Genomic DNA, 7,168 nt, shown 5'->3' with positions numbered 1-7,168 from the left:
AGAGCGGTCCAAGCCGCACAGCCACATGGGAGCTGCAGACCCCGGAAGTGCTTTGCCGCTGAGCTTTCCGCAGGGGGTGGGCATGATGCTTCCTGGCAGAGCGGCGTCACAATGGACCCGGGACCCGCCTTTTTCCACCAGGCTGGAGCCCTTCCCGTGAAAGGGGAAAGCCCGTGGCCCTCCCAAAATGAGGCCATTGCAAAAATGAGGCGAACGGTGTTTTCTCCCGAGGGGTGGGAAGGGGAGTGCAGTGCTGCAGCTGCGTCACCCGCTTTTGCTGCACCCAAACTTGGCTGCTGTGTTCAGTGTTGCCAGGTGTACAGTAATTATTGTACTTGTATGATCATACATCCAAGGGTTGAAATGATCAATTATAATAAAAGTGTTCAGAAGGTACGATCATTTTTGAGGTAGCTAATTGATGCAACATAAGCAACATCTAGTCGCTGTTTGGGGAGTCTTAATTGACTTTCAGGCTTTTTTATTTTTTTGTGAAAATGGTATTCCTGGCCAAATTAGCCAAATTAGTTCTAAATGCTCTTGACTGAACAAACTCAATCATTCAAACACCATATGTAGTGCTACAATCAGCAAGTGTCCTCCACCCCAGGCTTTTTAGCCTGAAACTTCAGATGCTCCCATATCCATTGGCAGGCATCATCCATGCAGGCCCAAGCCCGGAGGTCTTGGGGTTTGGGTTTCACTTGCTGTTAGCCAGGGGCCAGGGGAGCAAGCTAGGGAGGAGTCACTATTTGCATAAAGTAGGCATGTAGCTAAGATCCTCCCACCAGAAGCTGGCTCGTGGGAGGCTGCTACAGACTCTCATAGCGTGTCCTGCAGTGCATTGGACAGGGGTGCTCCACTTCACAGTGCCTTTCAAGTCCATCTCAGTCAGATTAACAGACCAGTGCAGCAACTGTACTTGACCTTAGCCCACAAGAACTGCCTTTTGACTTTCAGGCTTGCTTCAGCACTTTCTTATGATTAATAAGAAATGTTTCAGCTTTGATGACCTAGTTCTCACACACTTCCTGGTGACTTACAGTGAACAATATAAAGTAAACAAGAAAAAGACTTGTTTGCATACTTATTTGCATATGTTTTCCATGCAATATAGTTTTTCAGCAAATACAATAATTTTGAGCTTCCAATAGGATAATTTCATATTTAAGACCTGGCAACGGTACTCCGGCAGCAGCGAGGGAGTTACCCCTAGGAAAGTCTCTCATGCTTCACAGCCCTTCAGGCTGCTTCTAGTTCTAGCTCAAAACCTTTACTCGGGTGTGGTCATATGAAGAAACAGCTGGCAGGGAAATACTGGATGCACCTGTGTGGCACTCAAGATGGGTTAGGTTTTCTTTTTAGAATCAGAGACGCTCACTTAGCTATAACGATGACAGCAGTAATGAATGACACAATGTCTTTTGACTGTTTTTGCCTAGTTTGTTGTGGTTTTTAAATTTAATGGCCACATCCAGACCTGCGTGGGCATTTGTTTCCCCAGGGACAAGAAGTAGCAGCACACCTTGTGCTGCTGCTAGTTATTCCTAGGGAACACCTGTGCCATGCTCTGTCTGGTATACAGCAGTTTACCCCAGGTGGGGTAGGGGAGGCTGGGGCCAGCAACTATGCAGACCCCAGCAGCCTTACCTGAAGGGCCTCGGAGAGCTGCAGCCATGACACACCTGGAGCTGCGAGCCTGGCTAGCAGCTGGAGCATGGCTCTGGTAGGTTAGGCTCCAGTTTAGGGTGGCATATGTGCCACCCTGTTTTTTTTTGGCATGAGTATTTTTTAACCTGGGATCTCTGGTAGCAGCATGGGGAACACCTGCTTGTGAGGTGTGTGGCACCACATACCACACATCCACGCTCATCTGGATACAGCCAATGTTGTTTAGCTAATGTGTGTACCTTTTAGTAAATCTCTTTGTTTCTTCTTGGATCCCAAAATGGATGATATAGTGCTAGGCCCCTAGCATATTTAGACAAGCTTTTGGTTCTGTTTAACTGGAAGAAATCATATAATGATGTGCCACACCAGCTGCACCTTCCCCCCTGTTCCCCTGCCCTTTTCAATACCCTAGATCCACCCATGCACCTGTGCAAGCTTTTTTCCCCCCCACTATGGTAAGAGGCAGAAACCTTAAAAGTGACAGCACAGATTCCAGGATGGTAACATGATTCTCAAAACCCAGTGTTAAAGGAAGAGGGGGCGGGGGGGGGGAAGTAATCTTAATAAAATAGACAATGACAAGTCAATAAGACTGCTTATTACAAAATTAGCATCCACCCATGGATTTGCACTGAAAAAAAAGTAATGCATGTGAATTAAATATAGTTATTTCCATGAAAACAGGAGAATCGCATAACTTCCTAGTTTGCCATTCACTTTTTGAACAGAAGCCTCTACCTTACAAGGACACTCCTTAGAGTACTATCCTACAGAGTGAAAATAATGTGCAGTTATAAGTCCGTTCACCCTTTCAACAACCATCTCACTGGCAGTCCATGGACATGCACAAGCGATTACCAAGCTGCTGCAAACTGTAGCTAGCCTCCAAGTGTTCTGGCATTATTTAGGCCTTTTTTCAATTGCCACAATAACCCACGTGAGTGACTGCCCTACTTCTGCCCACAAAAATTGGGTTCTACAAAAATGGGACACAGGTTTTACACAAATTGTGAAATACATCTTACCATTTATATATATATATTACCCTTAACCCAAGGTTTGGAAAGGCCTATAGAGAATTTCAAACTGAGGAAAAGACAACATTTTATGTTACCAACATTAATGAGGCAGCTACTATTTGAACAATAAGGCTGCATCCAGATAAGCACAGACTGTTGGTTCCCGAGGGACAACAGCGGAACACCTTGTGCTGCTGCAAGTTATCCCTGGGGAACGCCCGTGCCACACACCCTCTGGAACACGGCAGGTTACCTCGAGTGGAGTAGGAGTAGGGTTATCACGTTTTCTCAGACATGTCCTCTTTTTGGCCCCCTGTCCTCATGTCCAGGCAGGTTTTTAAAATGCAAGCAAATGTCTGGGTTTTTGCTCTGCCTCTGCTTTTCCCAGGCACAAGCAGCTTGAATGCTTGGGCCTGGGAGCAGCGGGCAGGGTGATTGGCTGTCAGGGGCCACGTCCTCTGCGCACAGGCTCTGGCAAGTGTCTGTGTATGAGCAGAGCTGCATGGGCAGCAGGGCTGGGGTGGACAGTTGGCTGTGAGTTGGGAGTGAGGGGCACTGGCAGGGGTCTGGGTCAGGAGTGAGAGGCACCAGCAGCGCTGGAGGGGGCAGGGCTGCAGGTCAGGAGTGAAGGGCACCAGCAGTACTGCGGTACAGAGGGCTGCAGGTCAGGAGTGAGGGGCACCAACAGAGCTGGGGGCAGGGGCTGTGGGTCATTAGTTGGCACTGGCAGGGCTTGGCAACAGGGGCTTAGGAGTGAGGGGCAAAGGCAGGGCACAGGCATATCACTGCCCACCCATCAACTCACGGCACCTGGGTAGAGATCACCCACAGTTACTTTGTGTGTCTGTGCATGTGAGTGTATGTGTGTGTGTTTGTGTGGGGGAAATCAACAGTTTTTTGTACCTATTTTTAGTTTTTGTATTTGTTTTATGCTTCTGTGTTTGTGTAGTTGCACCCCTGTCTAATGAACTGATATTGCTGACCCCAAGCATTGGTCTTGCTTGTCAAGTCAACATCTGGATGTGGCCCAAGTGGTTGTCCTTTCTTCTCTCTCATTCCCCATAACTGACACATCATAGGACAAGAATGCCAGCATCGACTAAATGTCTACGTTGCATTGGAGAAAAAGAAGCTCAAGAGATGATTTGATTAATATGATGCCTCTGTCCTGCAGCCCTCTGCTTCTTATATTTCTGTATTTTCATTACAGCAACCCAAGAAAAGGTCCTTCTCTCAATATTCCATGACATAACACATTCAAGAGAACAATGGACATTGCTATTCTTTACCTCCCTTGTGCATAAGGGACAGGCGCTTCTATCAAAATCTCACTGCCCAAGATTCAGAGAACAGTTCTGACCCCTCTGCCCTCAAGACACAAATTAGTGACCCAAAAAATCCAAACTTGTCTACTTAAAACCCCTTGGTTTTAAAGTTTTTAACTATGTACAGTGTTATTTTTGTTCAGTATTTTTTATTGCTCAATCCTTACACGAAACAGTGGTTGTATCACTGTACACAGAGAAGAATGACCTTGTTAAACTGGAAAAGTGGTCTGAAATCAAATTAAATTCAGTAAGGATAAGTGCCAAGTCATGCACTTAGGATGGAACAATCAAATGCAGAGCACAAATTGAGGAATGACTGGCTAGGCTGCAGTACTGCAGAAAAGGAAGGATCTTGAGGTTTATAGGGGAACATACGTTGAAAATCAGTCAGCAATGTGCTCTTGTTGAGAAAAAAAGGCTAATAGCATTCTAGGTTGTATTAACAGGGTTGTTACAAGTCAAGAGAAGCTTTCCTCCACTGAATTCAGCACCGTCAAGGCTTCACCTAGAGTAGTGTGTCTAGTTCTGGACATTGCACTTCAAGAAAGATTGAAGGAGGATAAAAGTTATTAATGGGCAAATTAGAAAGAATGCAGGGGTCTATGAAAGGTAACATTCAAGAAAAGCTTGGAAGAACTAGGATTATTTTGCCTGGAGAAGAGAATAAGGAGAGAATAGGTAACAGTCTTCAAATACCCAAAGCCTCTTTTTTCAGAGTATGGTGATACACTATTCTCCGTGGCAGCAAGGAACAAGACAAGGAGGAAGAGTCTGAAAACTATAGCAGGGAAATTTAGGTTGGACATTAGGAAGAACTTTCTTACTAGGAGGACAGTGAAGCACTGGTTCAGAACGCCTAGAGGAATGTTTTAGACTGGGATGATCCTGCTCTGAGCAGAGGTTAGACTAGATGGCCTCTTGACATCCCTTTCAGCCTTATTTGTCTATGTAGTAATCATATTGCCTGACACAAAACATAAATTATTCATAATTAGCCCTTAGCCTCAAAGTAGGAGCTCAAAACATTCCCTGCGTCTGTGCCCATGAGTATCTGCAATGTCATACTGGCCTTCTCTCTGGCTGCTCAGCATTACGCAAGCCGTCCCACCTCCTCCCTCTACCCATCTGCAAGATTGTCTCTTTTGCTCCCACAGTGGCTGTCCAAAACACAAAGCTGATATTTCAGCCTCCAAACTCAACATTAAGCTGTTATTATCTGTCTTTCAGTCTCCCAAATGCACATTTTACTATCATTCTGCAATAACACAGGATACAATCAAGCAGTTCTTTAACTACCCACATGCCCAGTAAAAAACTTCATGGCTAGGGACAGAAATTACACATAAACTGATTTAAGTGATCAGAAACTGAAATAAACCTGTAACAGAATGTAAATTCAGTGATCATAAAACCCTTTCAAAATAGCTAAAACTGGTTTACGATAAACCTGATTGAATGTAGTATCATATTTCACAACTGGGGGTCAAACTAGTTTATGGAACTTCTGTCCCAGACCTCATCCTGGTTTAAGTTAAACCAGAGTCCTCCAGCATGCCCTGCAGCCCCGGGCTGGGCTGTGCTCTCGGTTCCAGGAAACAGGCCTGTCCTCGCCCCTCTGTTCTCTAGCCTGATCAGGAAGAGGTGTCGTGGCATGGCCCCATTGGGCGCATCCACATATGCAAGCACATGCGCTTGCAGCAGCTCAAATAGAAGCGGTGCCAATTTGAGCTGGGGCTTTTTGCTTCAGCGCACATGCTAGGACATGCACTTTGTTGTGGAGCAAATTGTGCCACTTGGGGCAAAATAACCCTGCCTGGCTCCTCCTGGATCTTCAGCCAGGAGGAGCTAGAGTCCGGGGCCAGCACCTGTGCTGCCCTGTCCTGGTCCCCGCAGTATAAAAAGCCACCCTGGCAAGTAGCTCAGTGCTACTAGCTCTCAGGAGCTTCTGGGGCCCAGCCAATTGGTACCTGGGGACACTACCCCTTGTGCCAGCTGGACTGCTGAAGCAGCCCTGAGAGTTCCCTGCACCCTCTGCCCACTGCAGCAGTCTGGCAGTGGGGGCTGCTGCCTGGCTGTGACCTGCTGTGCACCTGTCAGACTCGGATGGGGACTGCAGAGCCAGTAAAGGCATCTGCCTCTCTGGGCCAGCTGCCAGTGGACTGTGGTTGCAGGGTTGGCCTTTGTGTAGCACTACTGCCATTTGTGTCCCCTGCCCAGCCATCTGGGCAGCTATCACCCAGATGTTCCGGGTGTGGTAGCCTGCTTTGAACTGTCAAAGCATGTCCTCCTGGCCCCATTTGGCCAGGAGGTCAGCCACAGCCAGATGGGTCCAAGACGCCAGCTCTGAGCAAGCAGGGTCCTGCCACTGGCCTCCCTAGCAGGAATTCTGGTGTTCCCTATTGGAAAACTGGAAAATCCCTGTTAAAAAAAATCCCAAAGTCACTCTAAAATACCCCCAAAGCCATGTTCCCCGACAAGTAAAACAAAAGACCACTATAAAGAGAGAGTGAGTGAGACAGAGACAGCGATCAGTTGGACAATGTTTTATTGATACATCTTACAGTGTTAAAGCAAGTCTCTTATCATAATAATAAAGTGAACTCTAAATACAGGTTTCATGAATTCGTGAATACATATTTTGCTGCCCTCCCACAGGGCACACAAGGGGTTTATCCCCCACACAAGGGCTATGGCCCCCCAACAGGTGGTTCAGCCCCTACACAAGGGGTTTGGCCCCCACACAAAGGCTATGGCCCCCCAACAGGGGGTTTAACCCCCCAACAGGGGATTCGTCCCCCACATAAAAGGTCCAGCCCCACAAAAGGGGATTTGGCCCCTACACAAGGTGTTCAGCCCCCAACAGGGGGTTCAGACCCCACATAAAGGATTTGGCCCCCACGCGAGTTTCACCCCCCAACAGAGGGTTTGTCCCCCACACAAAGGGTTCAGCCCCCCAACAGGGGATTCAGCCCCCACATAAAGGGGGTTCAGCCCCCAACAGGGGATTTGCCCCCCACACAAAGGGTTCGGCCTCCCAAAAGGGGGTTCAGCCCTCACATGGGTTTGGCCCCCCAACAGGGGGTTTGGCCCCCACACAAGGGGTACGGCCCCCCAATGGGGGCCAAATGGCCCCCACAGGGGCTAACAACC

The sequence above is a fragment of the Alligator sinensis genome, unplaced genomic scaffold, assembly GCF_000455745.1.
Source record: "Alligator sinensis unplaced genomic scaffold, ASM45574v1 scaffold1213_1, whole genome shotgun sequence".
NCBI classification, from domain to species: Eukaryota; Metazoa; Chordata; order Crocodylia; family Alligatoridae; genus Alligator; species Alligator sinensis.
The sequence above is the reverse complement of the archived record's forward strand: the minus strand, read 5'-3'. Positions refer to the sequence as shown.